The following is a 19,929-nucleotide window of genomic DNA, read 5'->3' as shown; positions in this document are numbered from 1 at the left end:
TATTCTGTCAAAATATATATAATATGCATCCTCGTTAGGTTTAACGTCCTACTGTTATGGGGCCTGTTTCACCAAATTTTAACTACGATCAAATCCAAATTTTAGTAATTTGATTGGATAATATTAGATTGATTTTAGTGCTTAGCCAATCAAAATTGAAGTATCTACTAAAATTTGGATTTTATCTTTAGTTAAGATTTCGTGTAAGAGACCCCGAGTCCTAAACTGGGCTAATGAAGACGGGCATACGTCCCACACTGTGCTATAAGGGAAATCTTTCCCGGGCAGCGGCACTATGGCCTACTCTTATATCGAATTCCAACTGCCAAGGGATATTTTACGTGCACGCCAATGTATACATGGGACCTCGGTTTTTCATCCGATCAAAACAACTAGACAGTTGTCCCCCTCTATCCTGAACTCAGATTGATAAATAGAGTTATTTAAAATACATGTATATTATAAAAAGTCTGTTTTATAGTTTAATTTAAATACATATACTCACTTAAAATATTCCCGGGTCAGATTTCAAATTAGAAGGCTTGAAACCACTTAGGACTGATATAATATAATTATACTACTGTTGTAAATGATGTCAACAGTCACGACACAAACATTATAGATCCTGCATCTGAATAAATAATTATAATAATAAGTCTTAATATATAACTCTATAATAAACTGGTATATCTACATGCAGTCTGATTAAAACACACATCCTATTTCGTTTCCTTTTTATAGTTTTACTTGTCTTTACTACACTAGGATCTGGAAGAGTTGTTATATAACCCGCGTTCTGGATGATGTGACGGATTAGCCAATGAAACAATCTATTACGGCGAGTTCTTGGCGTGCGATGCACGGAACTATGGGTGTTCCACTAAAACAGCAATGCTGATTGGTTAATCAAATGCCTGATGTCATAGGGTCAAAAGCCGTTCATATGATCTCTGACACAACCTCCCACTACAAATGGTCAGATCTTCATAACCCGCGTTCTGATTGATGTGGGGGATTAGCCAATGAAACGATCTGTTGAAACGAGTTCTTGGCGTGCAATGCGCGGAACTGTGGGTGTTCCACTAGAAACAGCAATGCTGATTGGTTAATCAAATGTCTGATGTCATAGGGTCAAAAGCCGTTTGTACGACCTCTGACGCGACCTTCTACTACAACCGGTCAGATCTTCATGTAGTGTAGGCCATCGGAAGTATAAAAAAAAAACAACGAAATATAGATCTGTATTTTAACCAGATTGGGCAGATATGAAAAACAGTGGTCTATTACCTGCAATGAAATGGGGTTTAACGTCCTACTGTTCTGCTCCTAACCTGGGCTAATGAAGACGGGCATACGCCATACAGTGTGCTATGAGGGAAATTTTGCCCGGACAGCGGCACTACGGCCTACTCTTATATCAATTTCCGACTGTCAAGGGATATTTTCCGTGCACGCCAATGTGTACACGGGACCTCGGTTTTTTGTCCCATCCGAACGACTAGACAGCTGCCCTTGTCTAGCCCTCCGTCCTGCATCACTGACAAGGGGAAACCACGCCAGAAAATCTGGATGAACTTTCTCAGCCAATGCAGGGATCGAAGGTCTATTACTTACCTATGGCTGTAGACAGCAGACATTAATAAATGAGCTAGTAGGTAATTTTTACAGGACTTGACATGGTTACAATGAAGGTAAAACCCACCTGGGCATGCTACTTGATATAACTGACCAGTGTATAGTTATATACCAGGTGATTAGTCTGTCATGTTACATGTGTCATCTGTCTCATAACAAGACATACCATGTCACATTGTTCTATTTTATTAATCCTATTAAAACATTTATATAAGTAAAATTGAGATATATACTGTAGTAACCTATAGTTACCATATAGACTAGACAGTATCTTAATTCTCAGAGAGAGAGAGAGAGAGAGAGAGAGGGGGGGGGGGGAGGGAGAGAGAGCGAGAGAGAGGGGGTTTAACATCCACTCAACACAAATCACGCCAGTTGACTCAATGACATACGCTAACAATTCGGCCATCCAATTCCCACAATCCTATTTAAACCTTTTATATAAGTTAAGTTGAAATATATATATACCATAATAACCTATAATGAAAGTGAAGATAGACAGTATCTTTTAAAAATTTAAGTTTGGATAAATGAGGGAAATTTTCACCGGACAATAGCGCTACGGCCTACTCTTATTTCAAATTCCAACTTGTCAGGGGATCTTTTAAGTGCATGCCAATGTGTACACAAGACCTCAGTTTGCCATCCTATCCAAATGACTAGACAACTGTCCTTGTCAGACCTTCTGTCCTGCACCATTGTCCAGGGAAATTTTGTCTGGACAGCACCTATTTTTGTATTAAGGATACATTATGGGAGATAAGATAAAGAGATGGCAGTTCTCGCTATAATAGTTAAAATCTAGTGTAAAGGTAATTTGCTGAAAATTTCAGTTAAATTGATCCACTATGAGCCAAGAACGAAGCGGGTGAAATTTTCGCAGTCTCGGTCATCATTACTAAAATCATTAAAATAAACAGCACAATCTCGATTATCCACTGTTTTGATTTAATTGTCAATGGCCGTTAAGCGGCATAAAGGAATCTAATCCAGCCAACATCGAAGGCTAGCCTTGACATCGAGAGTTTATTATGGTCTGGATAAGTTAATTAATGTCTAATTGATAATTTAGATAACATTTCAGGTCTAAAGAAAGATTTGTAATAAGCAGATTTTGCTCTTGCTTAATGCATGTTTAAGAATTTACTCAAAATTGTTCACCTCATTTTAACTAAAATATAACTCTTTATAAAACTTTTGTTGTTTTAATGTATCAAACAGTGACTGAAAGTTGAGTAAATTCTTAACTTAAGTCTGAGAATGCTTTGTGAACTCGGGTTAGATAAACTGGAGATGAAAAAGATTTTGTCAGAATATCATCATGATAACTATTTCTTCTTTCACGGTCATGAATCCGGTAGCTGGTCCTGCAGTCAGTTCCCTGGACGACAGGATTGTCCCCTTAAGTTCGTCATACACTAATGCATATGACTAATTTTGTTTAAGCAGTCATTATTGTGGCTACGATCACAATAATCTTCAATGCCTGGACAGCACCTATTTTTGTTTAAGTCAAGGATTCTTTTACAGAGGCCCTCAGGTTTTCGTCCCATCCAAATGACTAGACAGTTCTTGTCAGGCCCTCTGTCAGGCCACCACTTGCAAGGGGAGAAACTGTATATATACATGTATAATATGCATCCTCGTTAGGTTTAACGTCCTACTGTTCTGGAGTCTGTTTCACCAAATTTTAACTACTAGTAATTTGATTGGATAATATTAGATAGATTTTAGTGCTTAGTCAATCAAAATTGAAGTATCTACTAAAATTTGGATTTTATCTTTAGTAAAGATTTCGTGTAACAGACACCAGGTCCTATACTGGGCTAATGAAGATGGGCCTACGCCATACAGTGTGCTATGGGGAAAAAAATTTGGCCCGGCCGGCAGCGCTATGGCCTACTCTTAGTCTTATATCGAATTCCAACTGCCAAGGGATCTTTTACGTGCACGCCAATGTATACACAGGTTCTCGGTTTTTCCATCCTATCCAAACAACTAGACAATTGTCCAGCTCCATCCTGAACTCAGATTGATAAATAGAAGATCTCAGGGAACTTTCTTGGCCCACACCGAGATCGAAACCCAGACCTTCTTGTTACCAAGGTAGCATTTTATACACTCAGCCACTGCAGCACCCATATGAGAAAACAGAAGCTGTGTTATTTTAATTATGACAATAACCATGATTCTATTTTATCTCGTACCTAACCCAACCCAATCGGTGCAGAACAGTCGGTCATTAAAGCCCACTTTATTTCCTTTTATTTATCTCTTACCTTTTATAACTGGATCATTTTTTGATAATGTACATGTACGACACTAGATAACCTAATGATCTGTAGTATGTATCAAATATTGATTACAGATCTATATTGTCTCGTTGATTTCAATTATTGATTACAGATCTATATTGTCTCGTTGATTTCAATTATTGATTACAGATCTATATTGTCTCGTTGATTTCAATTATTGATTAAAGATCTATATTGTCTCGTTGATTTCAATTATTGATTAAAGATCTATATTGTCTCGTTGATTTCAATTATTGATCAAAGATCTATATTGTCTCGTTGATTTCAATTATTGATTAAAGATCTATATTGTCTCGTTGATTTCAATTATTGATTAAAGATCTATATTGTCTCGTTGATTTCAATTATTGATTAAAGATCTATATTGTCTCGTTGATTTCAAATATATTGATTAAAGATCTATATTATCTTGTTGATTTCAAATATATTGATTACAGATTCATACTGTCTAGTTGATTTCAACCTACATTTTACATTTAAATTAGATTCGATTTACAATTTGATTAACAGCACGTGTATCTTGTTCTTCAGTGGCGGGCTTGGACAGCCTCGCCCCAAGTTTACAAGGCATTCTCAGCTTAAGTTAAGAATTCTCAGCTTACTCACAATTGTTTGCCTTATTTTAACTTAAATATAGCCTTTTATAATACTTTTGTTGTTTTAATGCATCAAAAACATCAATAAGAAACTATATGCAAAGTTTTGTGTTTCTGAATCAAAGATATTTCTCATAAACAATGATTGAAAGTTGACTAAATTCTTGTGAACTTGGGGCCTGGTCTACATTTCCATCACAATTATCAAGTCTCCTACATGTATACAACTGAACAGTTTGTCTCTATCATCCAGAAAAATATTCTATGAATATTAGTCTGGATACGTTGTCAACATTTGAGAATAAATCAGTCATTGGTTAGATTATCCAGTTTTTTATATTATCATAAACAAAGTCTAAGGGAGGCAACTAGTCCCAAAACAAGATTTTATTAATTTAAGAATGCCATTTCAGAAAATCCATTGATTGCATTGTCATTTCTATATCCAATACTCGCACTTTTTTTTATTGTAAAATTTCTCTCTTCATGGGCCATATCTATGTTTTTTTAAATTAATCCCAATTCATCGTCACAATTCAGGATTATTTATATTGATGCAAAAATTATGGGATTCATTGCGGGAAGGGGCGCAACTCTTAATTGACTTGGACAAAGATTCCCGGGTTGTACATGACAATGAGTAAGGTTCTGGGTTCAACCTCGTGGGTTTTCTCTGGTTCAGGTCCTTTGGTTTCCTCCCACAGCTAAAGACCTCTAAGTGCAAGCGGATTATTGAAATAACATGGGGGGTTGGATGGCCGAATAGTTAGCACGTGCGCGCTGTATCATAGGTCTGTCATTGAGTCAACTGGCGGGGTTTCGATTCCCCGGTTGTACGTGACAAGGAGTAGGGTCGCTTGTCCAACCTCTTGGGTTTTCTCCGGGTCCTCTGGTTTCCTCCCACTGCTAAAGACCCCTACGCGCAAGCAAATTATTGAAATAAAATGGAACCATGTGTTAGTCTCGAAATGACCTAGTTTGTGTCGAGTGGACGTTAAACCCCATTTCTCTCTCTATCTCTCTTTCTTGAAATAACATCAAACCATATGTTAGTCCCGAAATGACCTAGTTTGTGTCGAATGGACCCCCCATTTCTCTGTGTGTGTGTGTGTGTCTCTCTCTCTCTCAAAACCACATCTACTTTTATTCAAATTCAAATGACCTAGCTTGTGTCAGTGGACATTAAACCCCATTTCTCTCTCCCCCCCCCCCCCCACTCCCGAGATATTTGCATATTTCTGAGTTAGCAGTTTAAACCATCTGCCAACATCCTGCATAGTGTAATTAACAAGATTAATTTACCTTGACATAAAAACCTGTATTCATGTAAAGTGTCAACACACCTGTATTTAAATCCTGGTCAAACAAAAACTATTTCAAACTTAATTAAAACATCAAAGAAATAATTAAACTTTCAAATTCTTTTTAGAAAGAAAAGAAATGGAGTACATTTGCTTTGGTGAATTTAAGACTAGTGGGTTTTTTTTTTAATTTTTCTGTCTGTGTTTAAAGGGAGCCACGGTTCCTTAAGTGAGTAGGACGTTGGCTCTCTAGTCGTGGGTCCGCTCCTGGTATTGGCCGAGAAAGTTCATCGGGATTTTCTGGCATGGTTTACCCTTGTCAGCGGTGCATGGACAGAGGGTCTGGCAAGGACAGCTGTCTAGTTGTTCGAATGGGACCAAAAAAAAACCCAGATCCCGTGTACACATTGGCATGCACGTAAAAGATCCCTTAGTAGTTGGAATATGATATAAGAGTAGGTTGTAGTGATGTTGTCGGGGCAAAATTACCCTCATGGCACACGACATGGCGTATGTCCACCTTCATTAGCCCAGTATAGGAGCAGAACAGTAGGATGTTAAACACAATTTCATTTCTGTGTTTAAAGCTACATTTAGCTGCAAGCGAATTATTGAAATAAAATTGAACCACATGTTAGTCCTGAAATGACCTAGTTTGTGTCGAGTGAAATCAAACCCCATTTCTCTACTTGTATTCTGAATTCAAAGTCAAACTGACATGGAATCTTTCATGTATACAGAGAGAGAGAGAGAGAGAGAGAGAGAGAGAGCGCGGAGGACCCCGAGAAAACCCAAGAGGTTGGACAGGCGACGCCGCGACCCTACTCCTTGTCACATACAACCAGGAATTCGAAACCACGCCAGTTGACTCAATGACAGACCTTATGATACAGCGCGCACGTGCTAACCATTCGGCCATCCAACCCCCATTTATGTATACATAGATGACTGTTTTGTATAAACATTTAATTAGAAATTAACCAGTTATAGCATGAACGGGAGCTGCAGTGGTTCAGTGAGTAAGACGTTGGCTTGCTAACCCGGAGGTTCCTTGTTCGATCCTGGTATCGGGCCAATCTGATTAAAATACAGATCTATATTTCGTTTCGTTTTTTATACTTTCGATGGCCTACACTACATGAAGATCTGACAAGTTATAGCGATAGGTCACGTCAGGGGTCAAAAGACCGACTTATGACCCTATGATGTCAGACATTTGATTAACCAATCAGCATTGATGTTACTAGTGGATTACCCACAGTTCCGTGCAAAACACGCCTAAAGCTCACCGTGACAGATCGTTTCATTGGCTAATCCCTGACACCATTCAGAACACGAGTTAAAGAACAATTCTTCCAGATCCAAGTGTAGTAAAGACAAGTAAAACGAAATTTTGAACTATAAAAAAGAAACGAAATAGGATCTGTGTTTTAACCAGATTGGGTATCGGGCGAGATATTCAGGCATGGTTCCTCCCTCCCCTTGTCAGTAGAACAGAACAGTGGGCCTGGCAAGGAACTGTGCAAAGTCGTTCGGGTGGTATGAAAACCGAGGACCAGCGTATAAATAAAGGATCCCTTAGCAGTTGGAATTCGATATAACAGCAGGCTGTAACACGACTGTCTAACCAAAATCTTCCTCATTCTATTTCAATTTATGAGCAGAGCATGGGTCCTTATCTCCCAGAGGAAAAGACACTTCTGACCCACTCCACATTGAGTACTGGTAGTCATAAATTTGGATTGTTTTCCTGACGGAAGAAAGGAAGCAATAAAAAAATTAAGTTCATTTAATAATTAAAATTTTAGCAGAAATATACGTGCAAAAAAAGGGGAGGGCATAGTTATAATTAGTGGGTATTATAAACCAGAGCCCAGGGGAATATTTCCACCCGGGTGACTGCCATGATCCCCCCCCACCCTAATCTGCTATGACACTTGGTCACATAGCATCCAACAATGACAATTTCTTACATTATAAATAAACTGTTGATTTGTAAAATTAAAGATACATTATGGGAGATTAGACAAAGAGTTGGCAGTTCTCACTACAATACTAGTTACTAGATAATGTAAAGGGAATATGCCGAAAATTTCAGTCAAATTGCTCCACTCTAAGCCAAGAAAACCTTATTTTAAAATCTTTGTTGCCTTGATTGCAAAGTCTTGATTAACAAAGTCTTGATTATCCACTTTTGCATTTAATCATCAACAGATGTTGAACAGCAGATCGGATTCAAATCCATTGAAAATCGGACAGATAAGATGGCATCAAGTTGATTATGGTTTTTTCATGTTAATAAATGTCTAATTAATTATTTAACATTTCAGGCCTAAAGAAAAGACCTGCAATATGGAGATTTACTTCTTGCATAATGCATATTTAAGGATTCATTATGGGAGATTCGATAACGAGTTGGCAGTTATCACTATAATAGTTAAAAACTAGGTAATGTAAAGGCAACAGAGAACTAAGCAGTTGAAATTTCCGTCTAGCCTTAATTATCATTACTAAAGCCAGTACGATAAACAGCATAGTCTTGATTATCCATTCAATCATTAAATTGTGAAGGAAAGTTTATATATGCAGTAAATCGGCTCATAATCCACTAAAGATCACAGGCTAGTGATGCCATCTAGAATTGATTATGGTATGGATAGGTTAATTAATGTCTAATTAATAATTTAGATAACATTTCAAGCCTAAAGAAAGACCTACAATAGACAGATTTACCTCTTGCATAATGTATGTTTAAAAGAGTATTTACAATATTATATTTAAAAAGAAATATTATTTACATTACATCGAGGGTTGATTAAGGTTTTTTGCATGATAATAAATGTCTAATTAATAGTTTATACATGTATAACATTTCAGGCCTAAAGAAAGACCTGCAATATTGAGTTTTAGCTCTTGCATAATGTTTGTTTATGTGAATACAGATATGAATGTACGCATCAGAACTTATGCATCATCAATTGTATCATCATTTACAGGTGTAGATTACCGTACCTGTATATCACTGAGTCAACTGGCGTGGTTTCGAATCCCCAGTTGTACGTGACAAGGAGTAGGGTCGCCTGTCCAACCTCGTGGGTTTTCTCCGGGTCCTCCGGTTTCCTCCCACTGCTAAAGACTCCTATGCGCAAGCGAATTATAGAAATAAAATTAAACCATATGTTAGTCACGAAATGATCTAGTTTGTGTCGAGTGGACGTTAAAACCCCATTTCTCTCTCTTTCTCTCTGTGCCTGGATAAGTTACACTACTTTTATCAGACTTTTCATGTATATTGCTTTTATGAGGTCAATCCCTTATATTCGACAATTCATATAAATAACATATATATAAATTTATTACTTAATTCACATAAATATCATGTATAATGCACATGTACATATATTTATTACTTAATTCAACCATGCATAACAACTGTCAAAACAGAATGATTGGCCATATATTTTTAAATAGTATATAACATATTTTTTTTAAGAATAAGAACATGTGTACGGAGAGAGAAAGAGAGAGAAATTGGGTTTAACGTCCACTCGACACAGGCTAGGTCATTTCAGGACTAACATATGGTTTAATTTTATTTCAATAATTTGCTTGCATGTAGGGGTCTTTAGCAGTGGGAGGTAACCGGAGGACCCAGAGAAAACCCATGAGGTTGGACAGGCGACCCTACTCCTTGTCACGTACAACCGGGGATTCAAAACCACGCCAGTTGACTCAATGACAGGCCTCATGATACATTGCGATGTGCTAACCATTCAGCCATCCACTGTATGGTGCCATCCACCTTGGCAGTTGGAATTTGATATAAGAGTAGGCGATAGTGCCGCTGCCCAGGCAAAATTTCCCTCATAGCACACTGTTTGGCGTATGCCCGTCTTCATTAGCCCAGCATAGGAGCAGAACAGTAGGACGTTAAACCCCATTGCATTTGCATTTCAGCCATCCAACCCTCCACATGTGTACTGGCTTGATCTCTAACATGAAGGTTTCAATAAAGCCAGATGTTCTAACCAAATCAATAAACTTCATCAGATTTAATTAAATGGCTACTTTTAAAAAATTGAAACAATATTTTATTCACGGGATGTGGAAACAAGTCAATGACTTGCGTAAATCAGCTACCCAAATCGCGACTTTCTTTTTCACCCCAATACAAATGGGTTTTATCATTTCATTTAGAATTGACAATTGATTGATTTGACTAATGTCAAATGTTTTCAACATTTCATGACTCAGTACATGTAACTAAGACAATGGCTCATTAAGGCTAAGGCAATGACACATTAATTAAGGCTAAGGCAATAACTACTAAGGCTAACACAATGGCACAGAAACTGAGGCAATGGCTCACTAAGGCCAAGTCAATGCCTCACTAACTAAGGCTAACGCAATGGCTCACTAAAGCTAAGGCCTACTAATTAAGGCTAAATCCATAGCTCACTAATTAAGGCTAAAGCAATGGCTCACTAAGGCTAAAGCAATGGCTTATTAATTAAGGCAATGGCTCACTAACTAAGGCTATAGCAATGGCTCACTAACTAAGGCTAACACAATGGCTCACAAAGCCTTACACAATGGCTCACTAAAGCTAAGGCCCACCAATTAAGGCTAAAGCAATGGCTCACTAACTAAGGCAATGGCTCACTAACTAAGGCAATGGCTCACTAACAAAGAGGTGTTGGCTGACACAGCTCCCCTGGATTTTCCAGTGTGGTTTTCCTGTGTCAGTGGTGTAGATTCAAAGAGTTCATATAATTTAGAAATGACAGATAATTGATTTGACTAAAGTTGTCAATACAAGACAGATAAAGAGAAATGGGGTTTAAGTCCACACGAAATAAACTAAGATGTGGTATATTTTTATTACACAAATTTGCTTGTGCAGTGGGAGGAAACCGGAGGACTTGGTGAAAACCAACGAAATTAAGACAGGAGACCCTACTCCTTGTCACGTACAAGCGGGAAATCGAAACCATGTCACTTGACTCGGTGAAAGACCTTATGATTCCATGAGCACACTTTAACCATTCGGCCAGCCCCCCCCCCCCCTAACGGAACAGAATCACATTTGGACTGACATTGCTTTCAACTGTTTAATTCTGATGATATTATAAATTTCCATGGATACAAAATCCTTCAAACGATCAGTGATTTGTCGTTTGATGTTCAGTTTTCTTGTGGCTTTTGTCCACGGCAGTGTCCAAAAAATTTAAAACATTGCAATTTCCAAAAATTCAACAGAAACCTGCCCTTAATCTCACAAAGCATTCTCAGACTTACGTTAAGAATTTACTCAACTTCCAATCACAGTTTATGAGAAATATCTTTCATCCGGAAACACAAAAAACTTTGCACATAGTTTCTTATTGATGTATTTGATACATTAAAACAAGAAAAGTTTTATAAAGGGCTATATTTTAGTTAAAATAACGCAAACAATTTTGAGTAAATTCTTAACGTAAGCCTGAGAGTGCCTTGTGAGCTCGGGGTCGGATCAGTTTAATTGATAAATAAAATGATTCCCTCAACACTGACTAATCCAATATATTATTATAATCATTATGCTTGGACTTTGATGTTAGAATAAACCATTTCTAATGTATCATTATGTATAGATGTTATCTATGTATAAGTTACAATACACCAAGGTGTCCTAAATACTAATCATTCAAGGGGCGTGTATGTAGAACTGTAGGTAACCTGATATTTCTAATGTGCAAATCTTTTATCATCAGACATTTCACTGGTATTTCTTGATATATGGATGACAAAAATACCTATATACCTCCCAATAAAACAGAGAATAAATATTTACTAAAGTATATATAAAAAATATATATTCTTAGTCGATTTATTAGTATCGTAAACCCTGGATTAGCTCGCCAATTAATATTATTATATAAGTCATAGTGTATTCGTTCAATGTAAGCCCTATACCATCCTTGATCAACAACTCTCAAGGGTACGTACATAACTTTGTCTAAACCGATATAAATAATGAATAAATTCATATTTACCTCTGTCCCGTGTTTTCACAACATTGTTATAAGTGACCTAGCCTCAGTTGTAGTTATTCAAAGGCCAAAATAATGCCACTTGTTGACGTCTTGGTTCTCTCTTGTCGCTGTTCGACTTTATGCGTGTTCTGTATTGACACGCCTACCCGGATGTACAACCTTTGACCTAAGAACATGACCTACCGGGGCGCCGGATGCAGGTGCTCGTGGCGGGAAACTGATAAACTTTCAAGAAATAATTCCACTACGATGCTGGTCGTACGGTGTTGACTAGTTAGAGAGAATATAGACTATGGGGTTTTGTAAATAATGTAAAGTAAAAGACAAATAAATAGGAATGGTTTTAGCTCAAGACTAGCTCTTGGTAAATAAGTTGAAAGAGGAATTTATGTCACTTTTTGACAGTTCATGATTTCTCAATGAGTTTCAGGTAGTCATGGAATTGCCTTACTCTGTGTCTGTTATAAAAACATGTACCTGAAAGCTTTGTCTACATTTGAGATCTGATAAACCACAAATATATCTTGACCTATGAGATATACCAGTGGTTCGTACCTTTTGTGACAACGGCACACCTTGGAACACATGAAAAAATAGCGACACACCTGGCTAAATACCTTTAGTTGATAAAAAATAAATAATTAATGTTTTTCTCATATATCACCTAATCAGATCAGAGGGTGTGAAGTACCTAATTAGGGATTATCCAATCAGTTGATTAAATTAATTAGTACTCACCTCTTTTAATTACCTTGAATTACAATTACACTTTACAGTATGTAATTTTCCGGGTTGGCTTGGGTTGTTAAATTAAAAATGTTTGGCCGTTACAACTAAATATTTTGGCCATTATGACAAAATTTATTGGCCGTTATGACCAAAATGTCTGTCCGTTTTATGACTAAAGTATGGCCGTTTTGACCAAACCTGTTTGTGGCCGTTATGACCACATGCCGCTAAACATATATGAAAAATATTTGAATTTTGCAAAATAAGAAGATGGTAAGTCATAGACGGCATACAACCGTAGACAGAGACTAGTCATAGACACACAGAATGACTCAAACTAAATAAAGAAAAACACAGCTATGAACTTATTAGTAGACACCAGGGAATACTCAATTGGGATCACTGGTTGTTTTTTTTCCATTTTCTTAGTGTGCCGTTCAAAATTTCGCGACACAATTAGAAAGATCTTGCGGCACACTGGTTGAGAATCACTGAGATTTACTATGATGAAGTGGTAACAGGGAATACTTCCGTCCTGTACAGTGAGACACATTAGAATGTGTTATTGGCAATTATTCACCTATGAGTTATAAACATGTAATGCACAAGGGACTATTTTTTATATGTGGTGTTGACCATGCCCTGTGTATTATTATAAAACATGAGTTATTGGCTATTATTCACCTATGAGTTATAAACATATAATGCACAAGAGACTATGGTTTATAAAGCATCAGTTATTGGTTATAAACATGCACAAGAGACTATTTATATGTGTATTCATGGATCCATGGTGTATTGAAAGATCATGCCCTGTGTATTATAGAGAATGAGTTATTTAAGTTATATTTAGGGGGGGGGGGGGATGGCCGAATGGTTAGCACGTGCGTGCTGTATCATACGACCTGTCATTGAGTCAACCGGCATGGTTCCGAATCCCCGGTTGTACGTGACAATGAGTAGGGTCGCCTGTCCAACCTCGTGGGTTTTCTCCGGGTCCTCTTGTTTCCTCCCACTGCTGAAGACCCCTACGCGCAAGCGAATTATTGAAATAAAATTAAAACCATATGTTAGTCCCAAAATGACCTAGTTTGTGTCGAGTGGACGTTAAACCCCATTTCTCTCTCTCTCCGAAAGGGTTATAACACTGCTTTCATGAGTTAACAGGTTTCAACATCGAGACCGTAGATCGAGATGTTAAACCTATTAACGAATGAAGCTTGCTATAAATGACTTGTAACATTGACAACTGCTCAACATGCTTGTTGTTATTGCACAGAAAACCCACCCCACTTCTCTATATAATTTCTACTAAAACTAGTGTAAACCTGCAAAAGAGTGCAATAACATTGAACATGTCTAGTTAATGCACGGTTAAGCTCCACCCAATCTACTAGAGGGAAAACAATCTGCTTATACAACGAAAAGAACAAAGGAAGATTTCCTATCCATGTTACAATAGCTATTATTCACCTATGAGTTATAAAGTTGTGTGACAAGAGACGGTGTTCTATTAATAAGTGCATGAGGACCGATCATCACACAACAACAAAAACCCTGTAAAGATATTTAGATATTGTAATCAAAAACACCCCAACCTTGTACAAAATACACAATTTAATTTCCAAGCCATAATGTAAAGGACATTTATTATGACTTCCTAGGCACAATGTTATACCTTTATACCTTTTCTTCGGTCTACCACCTTAATTATATCTGGTATGTGCACGCTATATCATACGGTCTGTCATTGAGTCAACTGCCATGGTTTTGATTCCCCAGTTGTACGTGACAAGAAGTAGGGTCACCTGTCCAGCCTCTTAGGTTTTCTCCGGGTCCACAAGTTTCCCCCACTGCTAAAGACCCCTATGTGCAAGTGAATTATTGAAATAAAAAATTGAACCATGTGTTAGTCCCAAAATGACCTAGTTTGTGTCATGGACGTGAAACCCCATATCTCTCTCCCTCTCTCTCCCTCTCTCTTTGTCATCCGAATTGTCAGAATGATATATGGTCTCATTTTCTGATGTTTGTGCCCGAAAAACGGAAATACATTGCCTAAAAATGGACGGTTCACAGAATCTCCAGCCCTGCTACCCCCCACCGGTTCCTCAGGGTTCCCGTGGTCCTTGAAAATCCTTAAATTTAAAATGTCATTTTCAAGGTCTTGAATATCCTTGAATTTCGTGGAAATAGGAAAATATCCTTTAATTTCAGTTGAGATCCTTAATTTTGTTTCAAATGTCTTCAATTCCTTTTAAATATGAGATTATAATGATAGTTGGTAATGTTTTGGTTATTTTTAAGATGAAAAATTGTAACTTTAGGCTAAAAAATGTCATTGAAAATCCTTGAATTTGACGTATATTTATCCTTGAATATCCTTGAAAAAATGTTTGACGAAGCCGCGGGAACCCTGTTCCTAGACTTATGTTTAAGATGAAACTTCACATAGCTATTTTTGTTGTATTTAATATTACTGTATAAAATGAAATGTAATAATTATTATTCCTTTTTTCTCCCCACATAAGATTGATCACTAGATAAAAGTAGATTTAACCACAATGGCTAGCCAAAGAGAATTACGTAAGTTTAATCAAGTATTTTTATATAAATAAAATTTATTTTCATTTGGGTGGAGTATTGGTTGGTTCAACTGGTCTTTGTCCCAGTAGTCTTTGGTCCGAGTTGTCTGGGGGGTTGGATGGCCGAATGGTTATCACATGCGCGCTGTATCATAAGGTCTGTCTTTGAGTCAACTGGCAGATTTTCGATTCCCCGGTTGTACGTGACAAGGAGTAGGGTCGTCTGTCCAACCTCATGGGTTTTCTCCAGTTTCCTCCCACTGCTAAAGACCCCTACACAGAAGTGAATTATTGAAATAAAATTGAACCATATGTTAGTTCCGAAATGACCTGGTTTGTGTTGAGTGGACGTTAAACCACTCTGTGAGACAACTAAATGAACCACTTGATATTTTGGAAGGGGAAGCCAGGATATACACTCCTAAATAACTTTCTCGGCCAGAAATGAAAAATGAAATGGGTTTTAACGTCCTACTGTTCTGCTCCAACTGGGCTAATGAAGGCGGTCATACACAATACAGTGTGTGTTATGAGGAAATTTTGCCCGAACAGCGGCTCTACGGTCTACTCTTATATCAAATTCCAAATGCCAAGTGATCTTTTACGTGCACACCAATGTGTACACGGGACCTTGGATTTTCGTCTCATCCGAACAACTAGACAGCTGTCCTTGTCAGGTCCTGTACCACTGACATTTGAAAAGGGGAAACCACACCGGAAAATTTCTTGGCCAGCATCAGGATTGAATCCTGGACCTGGTTACACTGAGTTACTTTAGTTCACGGTTTTTATTAACTAATCGTGTAATTTTTTCCTTGAATGGCAATTAATAAGTAGATCATAATCAAAGAGAGAGAGAGAAATGGGGTTTAACGTCCACTTGATACAAGCTAGGTCATTTCGGGACTAACATGGTTTAATTTTATTTCAATAATTCGCTTGCGCGTAGGGGTCTTTAGCAGTGGGAGGAAACTGGAGGACCCGGAGAAAACCCACATACAACTGGGGATTCGAAACCATGCCAGTTGACTCAATGACAGGCTTCATGATACAGCGTGCACGTGCTAACCATTTAGCCATCCAACCCCCCTAGATCATAATCATATAAAACAAGATTTCACGAGTCGTTATTAAGTATATATCCTCTATTTGTGTTGATATTTAATTCCGGGGGGGGGTGGGGGGTCATCAGATTTCTTCTCACTGCTAAAGACCCCTACGGCCTACGTGCAAGCGAATTATTGAAATAAAATTGAACCATAAGTTACTCCAGAAATGACATAGTTTGTGTCGAGTGGAGGCTAAACCCAATTTCTCTCTCTCTCTCTCTCTCTCTCTCTCTCTCTCTCTGATATGAGACCCTATCATGAACATCTATATTTACTGAAGACTAATGTTATTCCATCATTCGGTATTCGCATTCAACCCCTTTTGTCTCAGGCTGGTATCAGTCAAGGCAGTATTGCGAAAACCCCTTTCTTTGAGACACCACCATGGTCTATATCTCCTCCCAGGATCGATCTCGATCTTACATAAAACAAAAAGAAAGATACTAGTTCCACGGTGTTTTAGTCTCTCTTCAGAGAGTTAAGGTCTAAATATGGTGATTACGCTCCAATTTATACAGATGGTTCCAAAGATGGCGATCGGGTAGCTTCGGCTACTGTCACGCCATCTGAGACCATTTCTGTTCGTCTTCCTCCTGCTGCTTCTATATTTACTGCTGAACTCCAGGCCATCTTTCAGGCTTTGGAGTTCATTAAATCCTCTTCATCTTTAAAACACATTATATTTACTGATTCTTTGTCCTCTTTACAGGCAATAAATAATAAGCAGCTTGTACACCCTTTAGTAGCAGACATTTATCGTCTGCTACTATCACACGAGTTTAACGGCAAGGACACCGTCCTTTGCTGGCTCCCCAGTCATGTTGATATTAAAGGGAATGATCAAGCAGACTTAGCTGCCAAGTCTGCTTTAGATCTTCCCATATCACAATTTCTTTTACCTTTCACCGATTTTAAATCGTCCATTAATTGTTTTATATATGACCGCTGGCAACGGTCTTGGGATCTTACAGACACAAACAAACTTCTTCACATTAAGCCTCTCTTAGGAGACTGGCCCAACTCCTATATAACTAACAGGAGAGATGAAGTTGTTTTGTGTCGCTCTCACATTGGTCATACTTTTTTAACTCATATTTTCATTTTAAAGCGAGAGCCTCAACCAGAATGTGAACACTGTCATGTTCCTTTGACAGTTAAGCACATTTTGATTGAGTGCAAGCATTTCAAGGATATTAGATCAAATTTTTACCGTTGTCAGTCACTACATCACATGTTTGCTCAACCGGGTTTATATGTTAAAGTGTTAGACTTTTTAAAGGAGACAGGTTTTTATAATAAATTTTAATTGTATATATATATCATTTCATTTTTGTATTTAATATTTATATGCATAAAAGGTGTATTTTATTTTTAATTTTATTAACTGTGATATTGTTTTTATTTATGCATATAATGTTTTTCTGTGATATAGTTTAGCCTGTCTTGTAATTTTCTCCATAAGTTTGGCGCAATATAGCCCGGTTGGAGCTGACGTGCCATAAAACCACATTTCATTTCATTTCATTTCTATCTCTCTCTGATATGAGATTGACTTGTGATATCTTGTTGAAATGTCCCCATGAAATAAACCATAGTAATTGTTATAAATAAATAGTGTTTTATTTAATTTTGTAATTTATATTTTAGGTTTCTACAGGTTTTCTATTTTAATGTGCAACTGTTTATTGACGTTTGGATCATTCTATGCGTTTGATATGCCTAGTGCTATACAAACGGAACTACAAGACAAGGAGGTAGGTTAAATATGTGTGTGAATCTCTAGTCTTGATTACTCCAGCCCCAAGTGTCTTCAGCATCGAATTCTTGTCTAAAAATAGTGTCAATGGTGTATGTGTGAGAGAGAGAAATGAGGTTAAACGTCCACTCAACACAACTAGGTCATTTCGAGACTAACATATGATTCAATTTTATTTCAGTAACTAGCTTTAGCAGTGGGAGGAAACCGGGGCGGGCGACCTGGAGAAAACCCACGAGACACCTCAACCCCACCCAATAGTGTATACCAGTATGTCTGACTGTCTGACAGTTCCATTGACGACACAGTAAGGTTAAATTATTAAGCAAGCTGATTTCTGCTTAAACATACATTATGCCTGAAATGTTATCTAAATTAGACATTAATTGATTTATCCAGAGCATAATCAACTCTCGATGGCATCGCTAGGCTGTGATGTTTATTGGATTAGGTTTCGATTTGCTGTTCAACTTCCATTCATAATTAAATCATGAAATGGATAATCGAGACTATGTTTTTTATCCTACTGACTTTCGTAATGATGATCGAGGCTATGCCAAAAATTCAATCGCTAAAATCTTGGTTCATAGTGGATCAATTTGACTGACATTTTCAGCAAATTCCCTTTACATTATCTAGTTTTTAACTATAATAGTTAGAACTACCAGCTCTTGATCTAATCTCCCATAATGTATCTTTTAAACAAGCTGATTTCTGCTTAATCTTCCAAATCTAAAATGTAATCCTATAAAGCTAATACCATACCGGTTTCCACCCACTTCTAAAGACCCCTACGCACAAGCGAATTATTGAAATAAAATTGAACCATGTGTTAGTCCCGAAATGATCTAGTTTGTGTCGAGTGGACGTTAAACCCCATTTCTCTCTCTCTCCCTTCCAGGAGTAATCTCTATTATTGTCTTTCTCAGTTTTTCTGTTTCTATGATGTGTCAAGGGAGACAATTCCGATATTACTCTCTAACATTTTCCCCTGTCCAGAGCAATTTCAATCTTGCCATGTTGGTTATGCAGCTAGGTAGTCCAAACTACTTGCCATTTTGGTAATGGTAGTCATTTTGAGTCAAGCATATGCTCATTTTTATACTCTTACATATACTTTGTGGTGGGGGGGAATGGTTAAGGTCTGTCATTGAGTCAACTGGCGTGGTTTCGATTCCCCAGTGGTACGAGACGAGGAGTAGGGACACCTATCTGTCATTGAGTCAACTGGCGTGGTTTCGATTCCCCAGTGGTACGAGACGAGGAGTAGGGACACCTATCCTCCGGTGTCCCCCCACTGCTAAAGACCCCTACACGGAATCGAATTATTGAAATAAAATTGAACCGTGATAGTAAATGACCTAGTTTATTTCAAGTGGACGTTAAACCCCATTTCTCTCTCTCTCTCTCCAATTGTCAAAGATTTTTTTTAAGTACATGCCAATGTGTATATGTAGGTGGATATTGGCTTTTCATCCGTTTTGCTCAGGTCTAAATATTAAGGCCAACTGCACAAGTAATTGTGGGTTAGGGTTAGCACTAGCCCTGTTTACATCTTGTGACCTTTGACCAAATCTGCAGTTGGCCTTGATATTTAGACCTAACCAAATCGGAAATGATAGCTATTATTGAGAGATATTTTGATAAGATTGTGGGTTAACAGTCTGAAGTGATAGGTATATATTGAGTGATGGTTTTATTTTACAGGGTTGTTGGAATACTACAATAGAAAGCAGTATTAATTCTACAAGTACCACAAATCATACCACATGTTGTCCAGATTGTTTAGGACTTGGACCGTTTCATTATAATTTACTCTTCGCGATATATGCTTGGATGTAAGTAGACCTATTATACATCATACCACG

The 19,929-nt window shown here is 37.6% G+C and overlaps 1 protein-coding gene and 1 long non-coding RNA gene across 6 annotated transcripts in view; one reads left to right on the top strand and one right to left on the bottom strand.

Annotated features, from left to right (window-relative positions):
• Nucleotides 1-12,035, bottom strand: part of LOC126819686 (disabled homolog 1) — a 31,745-nt gene extending 19,710 nt beyond the window's left edge. For all 5 annotated transcript variants that reach the window (XM_056100346.1, XM_056100347.1, XM_056100349.1 and 2 more), the window contains exons 1-2: nucleotides 11,883-12,035; nucleotides 506-631 (exon numbers count right to left, since the gene is read on the bottom strand). The gene's annotated coding sequence lies outside the window, so the exon portion shown is untranslated. The remainder of the gene's footprint in view (nucleotides 1-505; nucleotides 632-11,882) is intronic.
• A 75-nt stretch (nucleotides 12,036-12,110) lies between these two features.
• LOC130012556 (uncharacterized) lies at nucleotides 12,111-19,893 on the top strand. Its single transcript, XR_008788031.1, has 4 exons — nucleotides 12,111-12,246; nucleotides 15,143-15,197; nucleotides 17,953-18,059; nucleotides 19,769-19,893. It is a non-coding gene; the product is annotated as an uncharacterized LOC130012556 (long non-coding RNA).
• Nucleotides 19,894-19,929: the final 36 nt, after the last annotated feature.

Source organism: Patella vulgata, chromosome 4 (genome assembly GCF_932274485.2).
Source record: "Patella vulgata chromosome 4, xgPatVulg1.2, whole genome shotgun sequence".
NCBI lineage: Eukaryota > Metazoa > Mollusca > Gastropoda > Patellidae > Patella > Patella vulgata.
Note: the sequence above shows the minus strand (reverse complement) of the source record. Positions and strands in the feature narration are given on the sequence as shown.